Raw genomic sequence first — 14,093 nt, 5'->3', positions numbered from 1 at the left:
TCTAGAATGTTCACATGTTCTCACTATATACATATAGAGCAAAATGCCCCGCCCACTGGTGGCCATGTTTTTTCACCGATCTGGACCATTTTCGAACTCGTCCGAGATATCAATAAAACCAATGTTTGACCCACTTTATGATGATTGGGTAAAAATTGTGACTTCTAGAGTGTTTACAAGGTTTCTCTATAGCCAAATAAGGAAAACTGTTCCACCCACTGGCAGCCATATTTTTCAACGGACCAGAACTACTTTTGAACTCAACCAATCATTAAGACAAACATTTTGACAAAGTTACATGAAGATTGGGCGTGAAATGTGACTTCTACAGTGTTTACAAGTTTTTTTCTTTTTTTTGACCTAGTGACCTAGTTTTTGACCTGCACGAACCAGTTTCGAACTCGACCGAGATTTCATTGGGACAAAGCTTCTGACCAAGTTTCATGAAGATCGGACAATAAATCTGGCCTCTAGACTGTTTACGAACAAATGTGGACGGACGACGGACGGACCACGGACAAAGACCTGTCACTAAAGCTCACCTGAGCAATCAGGTGAGCTAAAAAGGCTCGAAATTCACTAAAAAAGTGATTCTAATGGGGTGTTTTAGTTCTTTTGGCAAGTATTAAACTTTCGGTATTTAGTTATAATTTTTTTGGCCTGTCACAAGGACGTGCAATATTAGAAATTTTGTTGGACCGAAAAGAATTTTGCCGGACAAGACCGACGGTCCAGCCTTTTCAGGAAGCCTAATTTCAGGAATATGAACCGTTTATTATTGTAAGGTTTAAACAAGAGCACCGCATAGGGGCTGCCAACGCTCGGCTACAGGTGCAGTTTTAATTTATTATTTTTTATTTTAAGAGGTCACAGTGACCTTGACCTTTGACCTAGTGACCCAAAAATGGGTATGGCGTGTAGAACTCATCAAGGTGCAGCTACATATGAAGTTTCAAAGTTGTAGGTGGAAGCACTTTGATTTTAGAGCCAAAGTTAAGGTTTTGGCACGACGCAGATGGCGGACCAGCTGGCTATGACAATGCCTCGGTTTTTCTACGGCCGAGCTAAAAAAGGAGCTAGATATTTACATAATTCATGTTACTTTTGTATATGCGTGATCTGGATGTGATTCAAGAGAAGTCAGAGGGGAGCACAATTCTGTCAAATGGTTTTGGACAACAAGATGTGCAGAACAGGGTGACAAACCATTTTAACTAAATACAGCCATTGAACAAAACATATGAGTCACTTACCTCTGACACTTGGGACTTGTACTGCCTTGACACTGTAACAGACAAACATGAAACATTGCTGAAAATATCATTCACAAGCTTTCAACTATGGTTAAGAAAACTTACTCACAGATTTTCGTATTTTTGAAAAAAAAACTTTTAATTAATTTACTTACAACATTGCAACATTTACATGTAGCATAGTTTTAAATAATTATAATAACAAGAGAACAAAGTTAAATTAAAAAAAGAGATGTGCTTGTCAGAAACACAATGCCCCCTATTGCGCCGCTTTGAAAAACAAGGGCTGTTTGTAAAACATGCATGCCCCCCATATGGGCTGTCAGTTGTAGTGGCAGCCATTGTGTGAATTCGTTTTTTGTCACTGTGATCTTGACCTTTGACCTAATGTAAGTTATCATCCGGAAACCATTGTACTAATTTGAGTCACTGTGACCTTGACCTTTGACCTAGTGACCTGAAAATCAATAGGGGTCATCTGCCAGTCATGATCAATGTACCTATGTACCTATGAAGTTTCATGATCCTAGGCCTAAGCATTCTTGAGTTATCCGGAAACCATTTTACTATTTCGAGTCACACGATAGGGGTAATCTACCAGTCATGATCAATGTACCTATTAAGTTTCATGATCCTAGGCCTAAGCGTTCTTGAGTTATCATCCGGAAACCATCTGGTGGACTGACCGATCGACCGACCAACATGTGCAAAACAATATACCCCCTCTTCTTCGAAGGGGGGCATAATAATCTTTATCTCTTGCTGACAAATTATTACAAAATAACAACAATTACCATGATTACAAAACAACATTCCTAATTATGCTACAAAAGGTAAGTTTGGTAATTTATAACAATTATAATTATTAATTATAATAATTTATAATTATTAATTTTCTACAATTGGATTTCGTTGACTTAACATAATAAAGCTGCCATACGCAGTTGATCATGTTTTGACTTTGGAAATGTGATAAAATCAAAGCTTTGAACTATACATTTTGGATACTGACAGTTTGAGTTACATAAACCCCATTGATACTGTCAAAACATATTTCATTTAATTTTTTGAAATACAATAAACAAAACTCGTTGAAAAAATGTGAACCAAGACATTCAGCTTGTCTGGAATAATGGCGCCCGTTTTATCTGTCGTTGATTGTTAGATCCATATTTAGATAAGAATCTGAATAACAGGCAGCGAGATGAAAATTAAGACCATATTTCATGGAAAAAATGCTTAACAGACGATTGATCATAAGTAATGATTTTTAACAGCACATTAGGTATCTTACAATATGCAAAGTTTACCATCAAAGGATTTTTTATTGAAGAGGTCACCATGCCCCTTTTTAGGCACCTGCCATTCTTTTAGTTATGATAAATCCCTAAGTTATGGCATGCATTTGCTGTAGCAACTATAATTGATAGCTTGTATGTGTGAGATTGCTTAACATTTATTTTGGATAATCCTTCTTAAACATTCTCTTGCATGTGCCTACACATGTATGTGATGTATATTAGAGTCACACTGACTATTTGGTCCCATTTAAAATAATCTTGTGATTGTTGTAATCATGAAACTTGCTTATACATCGAATCCTAATTAACTAAAACCTTGTACAAAAGTTGAAATTTTGATATTATAGACATATACCAGGCATAGAAGGGACAGATATTTTGCCATTTTACGGAGATCTAATTGTTTTTGTGACTCATATGAAACACAGTGGGTTTTTTCCATTCAAAATTGGGTCCGGTAATCAGCCCAATTCCCAATGGAAAGAAGAGATGTGTTTGTCAGAAACACAATGCCCCCTAATGCGCCGATTTTCTTTTTTTTTTACCCTTGACCTTGAAGGATGACCTTGACCTTTCACCACTCAAAATGTGCAGCTCCATGAGATACACATGCATGCCAAATATCAAGTTGCTATGTTCAATATTTCAAAAGTTATTGCAAAACTTGACTGTACAGTAAAGTTTTGGGACAGAATGACAGACAGAAAGACAGGCCAAAAACAATATACCCCCGATCTATTGATCCGGGGACATAAAAAGTATGTATTTTTCCACAATGGGAACTAAAAATTCCCAATGGAAGGTTTCCAAAAAAAAAAAATTATATATTATTTTTTTACACACAATCATGTGTGTAAAAAACAATCAAAGCTGAGGATAAGTGTTCTTATTGCTGTTGTTAAACTAAATGGTTTGTGAAAATAAACACTAAAATCATCAACTTTTAATGAATTGGGTTTTCAACGGCTTCCATGCTAAAAATCACAACTATTCCACCACCGCCCCCACCCCATGATGAAATAATACATCTCCAAACATGATTGCAGTGAATATCATAATGAAGAGCATAACATTGAATGATAATTTTTATACACATGTTTAGATTCCTTATTCATTGGTAAAAAATATAAACAAGAACATCCCGCTATAGTCACATAACACCGATCCTAAAAGAATTACACTGGCTCCCAGTAGAAAAAGAATCCACTTCAAAATACTTACCAATGTGTTCAAAGCCTTAAATGGACAATCGCCTGTATATCTGAAAAACCTACTTGAAGTCTACGAACCAAGGCGAAACTTAAGAGCAAAGAACGAAGCGACTTCATAAGTGATTCCAACGAAGATTAAATCCGTATCATACGGGGAGCGAAGTTTCATGTACGCTGCTCCCAAACAAATTGCTATGAGTTGCAATGCGGCGTCTATTGCCCAAATGTGCAAAATTTGATCACCACTGCAAGGGCTAAGGAACAGGGTTGTCATTATTAAACGATTGCCGATCGAATTCATCGGTTAAAATCGCCAGAACATCGGTTGTTTTTCCCGAATCTTTAAAATTGCAATCGGAAGTGTTTATCATGCAAACCGACAATAATTGACGAGGAATAAAAATAGTTAAGTAGAGCGACACCCGGTCATTCAGTCAGTCCGTTAACTCAGCCAACAACTGTTTTCAATGAATTTCTCAGCAAGTGGCCAATATTGATTTTTCCAGCTGTCAATCAAATTCTTCTTGGTAAGCACGTCAACCAATCAGCGCTCAGGCAGTCGAATACACTCCGACCCCATGTGAAACTGTATGAAATAGCTGTACATTTCACAGATTATTACTGACCGTATTTCAACGAATGTAGCACTGTATAGCATAATTAACTAGCTTTTATAGTTAGAGAAAATTTTTCCACATATTAAAAAATGCTCTTCGATTTTCTACCAAGATAAAAGATATTAGCGACCTCTGTGCTACGAAGTTGTTATTCAGCATCTAAATATTTAAGTCCACGCTTTTCCCGAGGAAGAAAGACATGATGTTATACATGAAGTCTAATTTTGGCATGATTTTCATTTGTACATGAAAAACACGAGAAATGTGTCTCTGTTGCTAGAATTTTCTTAATTTTCCGTGAATAATGAAATCTGAAAATTATTTCAGATAACACATTTAATGATACGCATTTGAAAATACTTAATTTAAATAATGCATTTTGTTATACAAATGGTCATAACACATAATATAATAAGTAGGTAAATAACATGTTTTGAGATTGCCAAACTATGCATACATTTAGGTCTACATGCATGAATGACCTGACAAGTTATATCACGATCCGGAATGAAAAGTACTTGGTAAAATTTAAAGAAAGCATGTTTTTATTTTCAGAAATTAACTTTTACTTTCACAAACTTTTCTGAAAAGAGGTACATGTAACAGTTTAGATTGATTCGTTGATTTGTCGTAATTACTAAATATAAAACGGTTCTCAATGCTCTCAAATCGCGTCACGTGATTCACTCATGTTCAATTGGAATTCCCCGCTCCCACAATTCAATTTGTATATGCACTTGCGTTAAATGGCCGACGACATTCATCGTCAATATTGGCCGTAATTTGGTTTTGAAAAAAAAGAAATCGTAATAATACTGGATTATCGGGTAATGGATAGAATTGAAACATGCAAAGATCTATCAATATAATATGTTTTCATGTGCTTATATACAGTACACTCCACGCATTTTCCCCAATTTCCCTCCATACTCCGCGGGTTTCGACCTGGAGGGAGATTAAGAAAATCCCGCTATATGCGGCGTTTGCATGATTTTGGATGCGGCGGTTAACGATCGGCAAAACTGATAGGCCGACGCGGCGGTCCTCGGCGTTGGCAACGCAGGGGAAACTCGGCGTTTTACGAGATAACCATCAAATTAATTTTGTTTGACTTCCTGATTTTCAAATAAAATTACATTTATTACAAGTACATACATGTACACGTAGTATAATATTTACAATTAAAAAAACAACCAAGATAGATCGATCCCAACGTGGTTGTAGAAGTAGTTGTTGTTGTATAGAAAACTCGTTGATTTACGACACACAAAACGTCGTCTTTTAACTAATACTTACCAATTGATATAAACACAGTTTGCAACATTGTTTTTATTTTGATAATTTAATCCAAAGTTTTCATGTTAGCGGATGATTTTCTATACTGAACATGTATACAAATGACCAAGGACCCTAAAAATCTCGCAAATCTGTGTGAATTGACAGTTTGACGTAATCAAAGAAAAGCCACTTCCTGTCTAAAGGCATAACTTACTCAAGTAAACACGTTCAACGAATGCATAAGGAATGGTTTTAATTGTCGGAACAAAGTCAATTCTCTGCTCGCTAATGCATTGATTTTCTCTTTGTTTGTAGGTTATTCCATTGATTGCTAAAAGGTGGTAACTATTGAGTTGATAATTGCATTTAATATTCACAGTTGTATTCTTGTTGCGTCGACATTCTAAACAATGTTTACCAGTAATTATGGACCAAATCGGCAGAGTGACATTCACACATTTTAATCCCCTTTGTCAAAACACCGCAGACAGCAGTCTACACAATAGGCCAGTAGACAAGCTTTGCGTGTTTTCATAACGTCAAACACTTAAAATCCAGTTCCGCCCAGATGTCTTCTTTAATCAGTTTACTATACAATTAGTGTTCAAATAATTACTCTACTAAAATACCGTAACGATAAAGATTTGGCGTGTTCGATTTGAAACTATTTTAGAGGAAATATCAACTTATTCGCGATATAATTTCGTTAATAAATACCAAAGAAACTTTTAACCAAAATCAACAAATTTCAATGGTCTCTGCGCTACAAAGTTTGTATTAAAAAAATCAATACACGCACGCTTTGCAGGAGTATACATTGTACCTTGACCTTGTACATTGCAGCATAATTTTCGCGCGCTTTTGTCGGGAAATATACATGACTGTATATTGGAAGCATTTGTAAACGTCGTGTTAACAATTAAAAATCGTAGTGTGTTTCGGATTACTAATTATTATTCTCATTTGGAAATTTTACGGAACATTTATTCTTGTGTCATATGTGTTATGATTTAAATATTAATTTGTCAAATGTATTATATTAGACTAATTCATATTGTAGACGTACCTGTGAATTAAAAAACATAATTTTTATACGTATTAATTTTCTATACAATTATTTTTTTTATACATGTACTACAGTATTTAAACAATTTATTATAACAATGTTTTTTTTTTTGGCATGCCCAGTAGCACACTGCTAACGCGGCATTGCGCGGCGATCACTGATAAGAACGGTAAGTGTCTGCATTTACCGACTAGCCTAAAGTAATACAAGCCGCGGGAATTAGCGAACGCGGGGTAACGCAGAGCGTTTTATCGAGTTCACCTCGCTCTTCCAAGGCCGCGTGATTACTAGCTAGCAGAAAAAACCCGCGGAGGGAGCACGTTTTTGGGGGAAAACGCGTGGAGTGTACTGTATGCTTTTAAACATGAATTGTGTGCTATACTTGTTTGAATATCTTAAATTTTAATATAGGTCTGCAATGCTTTGTTTGTACAAATTATAAGTGTATAACATATGTGTTGATTATGAACTGATGTAAAACAGCTCCACAATATAGTTCTTAGGTGTATTTCCCTTTGTCATATCTATGTGTAACTTACAAAATATTATACTTTTAATGAACATTTTTTACTAAATTTTGTGTTTTATATGCTCTAAATATGTCCTTGTAGTATAAATGCTTATATTACATGCTTAATCTTTCTTTCTTTCAGCTCAATATACACTTGTTATATATATACAATTGTTTTGTCGGGAAATAGCTCATGAGCTAATGTTTATTGTTATTCACATCCGACGTTAAATAAAGATTCTTGTATCTTTGAAGTTTATTCATAGCTTTTCAAAATTGGTCAGGAACGACTTCTGGTTAATGATGTGCACTGATAAGCTGTGCAGAACTGCCGTTGTGTTTATGAAGGGACTTCCAGAGCTGTCACAGCAAAAATTATCCAAGGCTCTTGGAGTCCATTTATATGAGCTAGTCAGGATTCAAGATGTATCATGTAATGTGGCATGGGAGAGGCACATCCTTGTAGTTCACACGCGTTTGTTTTTATATCCCACAGCATTAAGTTGAATGAATCAACAAAGACTGCAATAAAGTCAGCAAACCACCCACATCTTCCTTAACACGGCATGTGAGCCACTTAATCAAATCCAAAGTGCCACAGCCCTTACACCTGAGAAATGTTCATATGAACTATCACTACAATGACATTCCTAACCAATTCAACAGTATATGCAGTATAGGTTTCGGAGCTTTTTTTTCAAAAACAAATATTTCTTCTTAAAATACCAGTCCTGGTTTATCTGGATTATGAAATGTCACTTAATTTAAGCAAATTTTCTACCTGACAATTCCATGTCGTTCGCGGTTGCCATTTCTCTTGCTCGACGCAAACCCAAGCGGAATTAACTGGCGAAATTGTGTGTCATCATATGTAGTACTTATGCTTACATTTTATGTAAAAAATATGTATCAGTCTATTGAAAAGGGTTAAAAATACGATAAATGTTGGAAAATGTACACTTGGGTGTTTTTATTAATCTACGCATGCGCGAATATTTGGGTGTCGTGAAAATAACAAGTTGTATTGTTAGAAAAGTTCGATGTAATTAAGGTTACATTATACTAAATAATTTTGCATCGTCCATGGTCCATTCGAGGGTATTGTCTATTTCTTATGAATAACTTTTCTCTTCTGGTTTTAACGAAATTCAGCGATTGCACCCATGTTTTAATGGTACTTTCACGTATTCTATGTGTGGTGCATTTCATCCGGGACTATATTGAAAGATGGACGTTTGCGGTGCGTTTATTGAAGGAATTTTCTTTTGTCGAAAGCTCGTTGACGAAACCCTGCTTTCCGAGTCCGCTTTCATTTTGGCGAATTTTACATTCGCAGCATTTACGAGAAGGTATCTTTTTGGTTGAAAATATTTTAAGAGGACGGATCCATCTTTGAATTGATACCAGGTATTTTTTCAGTTAGTCTTATATGGTTATGGGCTATATCAATCTGTGCCTACTTATACTTATTCTTAGACTTCATAACTTTGGAGGAGGGTTGAAATATGTAAGGGCGGACAATTGTATTTTAACCGTAAAAAGTATTACCCCATATTTATCCAATACCAAAGACCTTAGGTGCATCTCTTTTTCCAAGCTGTAGATGGACGTATTCATTAAACTTGCCATTATTTTTAATATAGTTCTAAATCATGACTGTTTCTTACGTCTCGAATGATATCTGAATACATGAACACGATTTGGAACAATCTCTCATCGATTAGAAATGTTTAAATATTTTACAACAAATTTATGTTTTGAAATGTATATAGGTTACACATTTTCATTGGTATTATTGTTAACGCCGTTAAAAATAATATTTAAATACGACGTTAATGTACGCGAACGTTAATTATAACGTTTGCGCCAAATACTTTGACGTTTGACGCTGACGTCATTTATTGTTATTGTCTATTTAGGAAAATAAACGTTAAGATTGAAATTGTTTTTAAGAGCGCCTTAGCGAGTATGGAAGGATATATGGTAAATATATTGTTGGTATTTATATTGTATATGAATTTCTGAATGTAATATGATTATAGGTGCTACCTAATTTACGGGCAAAAGCTTTTTAAATTTTTTTGATAACCATGTATTTTTAATAAATATATGGACATGATTGTGTTCAAAATATTATCATTGTTGCAATTATTAAGTAATGCATCCAAAAAAATCAATCTTAAAACGAGTTACATGTTCCAAGCTTATAGATCTAGCATCTTTTTTTTCTAGCCACAGGAAATTATAGCTGGTTCGGTGTCTGTGGTATAGTGGATGGGGTGTCTGCTAACTGGCTTAGTCACTGGGAGGTCTCTGTATTGATCCATTACGCGGGAGCATTCTTTAGATAACCCTAAAGACATACTATGGCGTACCATTTGGGTTGAAAGTCAAGAAGACCTACAAGTTAGAAAGAGAAATGTACGTCGAAGTACAATAATTGTACGTCGACATAAATATAAAATACACTCCGAAGTATATATTTGTACGTTAAAGTACAATTTGAACTTCGACAAACATGTTTTACTTCTACGTACACATTTTCTGAACAGCCAATCAAAACACTAGTCTATTAGCCGCTTTTCCTTCAGATTTATTCATAATAAATGTTTAAAATCTCTTTTTCAATTGAGGACAAAATGGATAAAAAATATCCGAATGGCAAAAAAACATAACATAGAAGTGTCAAGTATTTAATGCATTGAAATAGATTATATACAAATTTGAAGAAGATTCAATTGTAACCTTTTTAAAATTAAAATTATTCAGCATATTGTGAGTATTTATTGATCATGCGGGGCGGAGTATTACGACCGCCCAGCGCATAAATGTGTAGGAAATTCCCATCGGTAACCAAACAGTTACCAAGCATTAACGGGATAAATAATGTATTATAACCGCCCGTTGGTCGTATTTTGTGATAACCATAACTTGCATAAGTCAGAGGTTAATTCCGCCACGCCAGGTCAATAAATACGCACAATATCTATGAGTTAGCGGTCGATAGTCGCATAATGTGGTATAAATTATAATAATAATAATGTTTAATAAATACGCACAATATCTATGAGCAAGCGGTCGATAGTCGCATAATTCGGTATAAATAATAATAATAATAATGTTCAATGTCAAATATCTCTAAAAGCAACAGACGTAAGGTGTCTTCTGATTGGCTAACACTCAAGGGCCAGTGAAAATTGTACGTCGAAGTACATTTCTCGTTCTACCTAGTAGGTCTTGTAGACTTTCGACGTCATGGTACGTCATATAGACACTAAGTAGTACCCAGGAAACAGTTTGTTTCATCAAATGTCTCAATTCAACTGACAGCTTGCTAAAGCATTTGCATTTAGCATACAGTACACTGATTTAACATAATCAAAATCATGTGATGTGTCAAATCAATTTTGATGGACAAATTTGACAGGATTTTTTTTAATCCAATAAGTTTTAGACTGTCAAATAACACACTACGTATTGAAAGCCATACCTGGAGCTTTCGTCTGTATATAACTGACTCCATCAGAAGAATTAGTTCTACTGTTGGGAAACGTTAACCCCACTAATTGTCTTCTTATTTATTAATGTATAATTATTATAATATATAATTATATATTATTATTGTATAATTATGTGTAACAGCATAACAACATACTTGTTTCGCAATTAAAATATTTAATAAATACAGGTATCTAGCAGGTTTCTAATTTTCTTTTGTCGCCACTAAAAAACTAGCCATTTTGTAGCAATTCTAAAATCACAGTCTAAACTGCATACACTTAGCTCTATAGTTACAATTTGAATGCAATTATTAGAATGCATCATGTTATATCATCCATATCTTTTTATTTAAACATATAAATAACACATAACACAGTACATATATACAAAGGTATGTGGTATTGTGTGGAGATACAAAACACTTCACATCATTTATTTGCACATAAAAATAATAGTTACAAAATAAGTAAAACTAAAACACTGTCATCAACCTGCATTTCAAGAATATTTACGTATATGAAACTACAAAGTGGTGTTCTCGTATTACCTTTTACAAAATTAACATTGCTGGTTTTGTACTAGCTATAAAACATTTATCATGGATTAACAAGTAACAACCGATTTATTAATTACACAATAGAACGGAAATCATATTAATTGCATTATGCATTTACTAAACAAGATATTTTCTACTGTTAAGAATTACACTATCTTGCTAAAAATGATCACAGGTACTTAGTGCTTTTACATACTTGTGGTAAGTTTTGTATTACTTGTTTGACAATTATCGGCAGACACTTGTCGATACACAGACAAAATTTGCATGGGAACTTTCATATTTTTTCAGCATAATTGCCTTCAAATTGTTAATTTAACAACCCTTTGATATTGTTTGCACATCTGATCTTATTATACCATAGCTGATTTTTGTTTATAGATAGACATATATAGACTTTTCAAAGTTCTATAAAAGTTCACACATGTTCCATCCAAGTAAACAAACAGAACCAATAAAGATCACTACAAATAATAACTGTGTGTATAGCTTGGAAATTTTGATAGTTCAGGAATCCCTCCTTTGTTGATTTCTGTAAACCAAAACTGTCAGTTTTGCTGGATAGAATGGCTTGTATGATGCCCAGCTCTTGCCTTGGCAGAACAGCTTCTTAAAACGGAAAACCAACAAATATCTTAAAATCTGATCAATAATGCAGACAATTTATAAATGTCTTGTTTTTTGTTGATTTCGAATCTGGAAGATTTTTTACGTAAGATTGTGGTACGAAAATCCAACGGTTGTAGGCCTAAACTAATTATAGTGATATGTAACCTTTCGGGATATCGGTAAAGTGCGAGCAGACGAGGTGTAAATACGTTAAAAATTAAAGCTAAAAGACTAAAAAGTTAGATCGGAATATCTTTAAATTTTGTGAATAAATGTGATTCTGGTGGATAACAAGTCAACTTACCACAATATTGCTCATGATCACACGTAAAACTTCTTTCTGAGAGCGAATGGACAATGCGTCACAAATTCTGACAAATAAACAGTAGGGTGTCGTTATTGAAATACCGCGAGAATACTGGAAGAATAGAGATATCAACTATAATGTTTAAAACAAATAATTTTTTAACAAGCGTTTGTGATTTGTCAGGATAATAATAACAATAAGATATCGAAAAGATCAAAGCAAATATTTTTGACAGAAATCTGAGATTCGGCAATATATTAAAGACGGGTTATGTTCACCTAAATTGTGTTTGCTAAAGACTGTCACTATATGTAGTGAACCAGTCTGCGACTTATACCCACTGAAGAAGAGCATTCAGGGGAGATAATTGAGTAATGACATATTTCTGGAACGGTTGCGAAGAAAAACAAATAATGCGAGAATATTTAGTGCAATTCGCTACACAATTATGATGTCATTGATATATTTTTTCCTGAGGTATGTATTTACATGTGATTTAGCATTTGTCAAAGTGTTTTTGATTTGTTCAAGGTCAAAAATAGCATAGCGAAAATATATGTCGCGTGGCAAATGTTTTTGAGACACATCCCTATATGATATTCTTATGTAATTTTATGGTCTAAATTTCCATATGTATGAACCGTCAACGCCCGCTTCGCGGGCTTTTGCCCGTATTATTATTACGTGAGCGCTATTATTTGAATTATTTTATTTGCATAACATTTTAAATGTTTTGTTTGATTGACTGTTTACATTATATATGTATTATATTTGTTTTAGAGAATCGTCATGAATAAATGTAAGGACGCATATCTCGTTTTCCTGATATGAAAGGCGGAACTCTTAACAATTATATAGTTGTATGATGTGTAATTTGTTTTGACAATATTTAAAAATAACTTTAAAAAAATACATATAACTGTAACCAACATGGAAAAACGTATAAGGCTGTCTGCATTCTTTCAAGTATTTTTTTCAGTTAAAAATGAAATGTTGGTACGGTATTCTCCGTGAACATCATCTTGGAAGTATAATAGTATATGTACTAAGTATTTTATCCGTCATAAATTAACAACGATAAAATTGAATGGGTGTCCGTTTAATGTTTTTTAAAAGACTTTGGGACGATGTTTACAGAAAGAGCCTTTCCTTAACCTAGTATGAAATATACAGACGGACATTTCAGATAGACACTACGGACAGAAACACGCGATAACTACACGACAAAAACAATCTTTAAAAAATATTTTAGAAATATAGACTTTAACGCATAAATACTATATTGACGTCACAATCAGCATACTTTTTACTTTTTAATTGTCTGAAGCGAGCATTCCCTTAGCCGCTTACCCTTACTGCCTTTGAAATGAATATGTTTCTTATACTTTAAATAGGTGTTGTGCTAAAAATACATTTACTGAATGAGGCCAGCACATCTATATTGCTTCGTATAACTAATTTCTGTATTAAACATTTCAAGTCTGAGCCGAACATTAAAAGCTTTATGCGAGATTATCTTTTCCCATAATTGATATACAATGTAATCCATTATCAGTATATAATTTCAAACTGCACACTTTTGTTTCTCAATCAATAAGGTATTTGAACATTCACTTAATTTTGTTAAAAACATAAGAGCCTTTTCTTACATATTACACTTACAAAAACCTTTTATTTTTCAAAATGCATAACAAATTTGTTATTTTGCCGCATGTGTATTTATGATTAATTGTGTGTGTGTTTTTTACGATGAGCTGTATATGCTTAAATCACACATAAACCACCTGTTCTGTTCTGTTCTGCTATTGCTCGATTGCAACAGTAAATAACTGCTTTGCATCGAACACCGTTCATGAAGGGTAAATCATCAGCGATTGCAGCGA

This window comes from Dreissena polymorpha, chromosome 2, assembly GCF_020536995.1.
Source record: "Dreissena polymorpha isolate Duluth1 chromosome 2, UMN_Dpol_1.0, whole genome shotgun sequence".
Lineage (NCBI taxonomy): Eukaryota > Metazoa > Mollusca > Bivalvia > Myida > Dreissenidae > Dreissena > Dreissena polymorpha.
The sequence above is the reverse complement of the archived record's forward strand: the minus strand, read 5'-3'. Positions refer to the sequence as shown.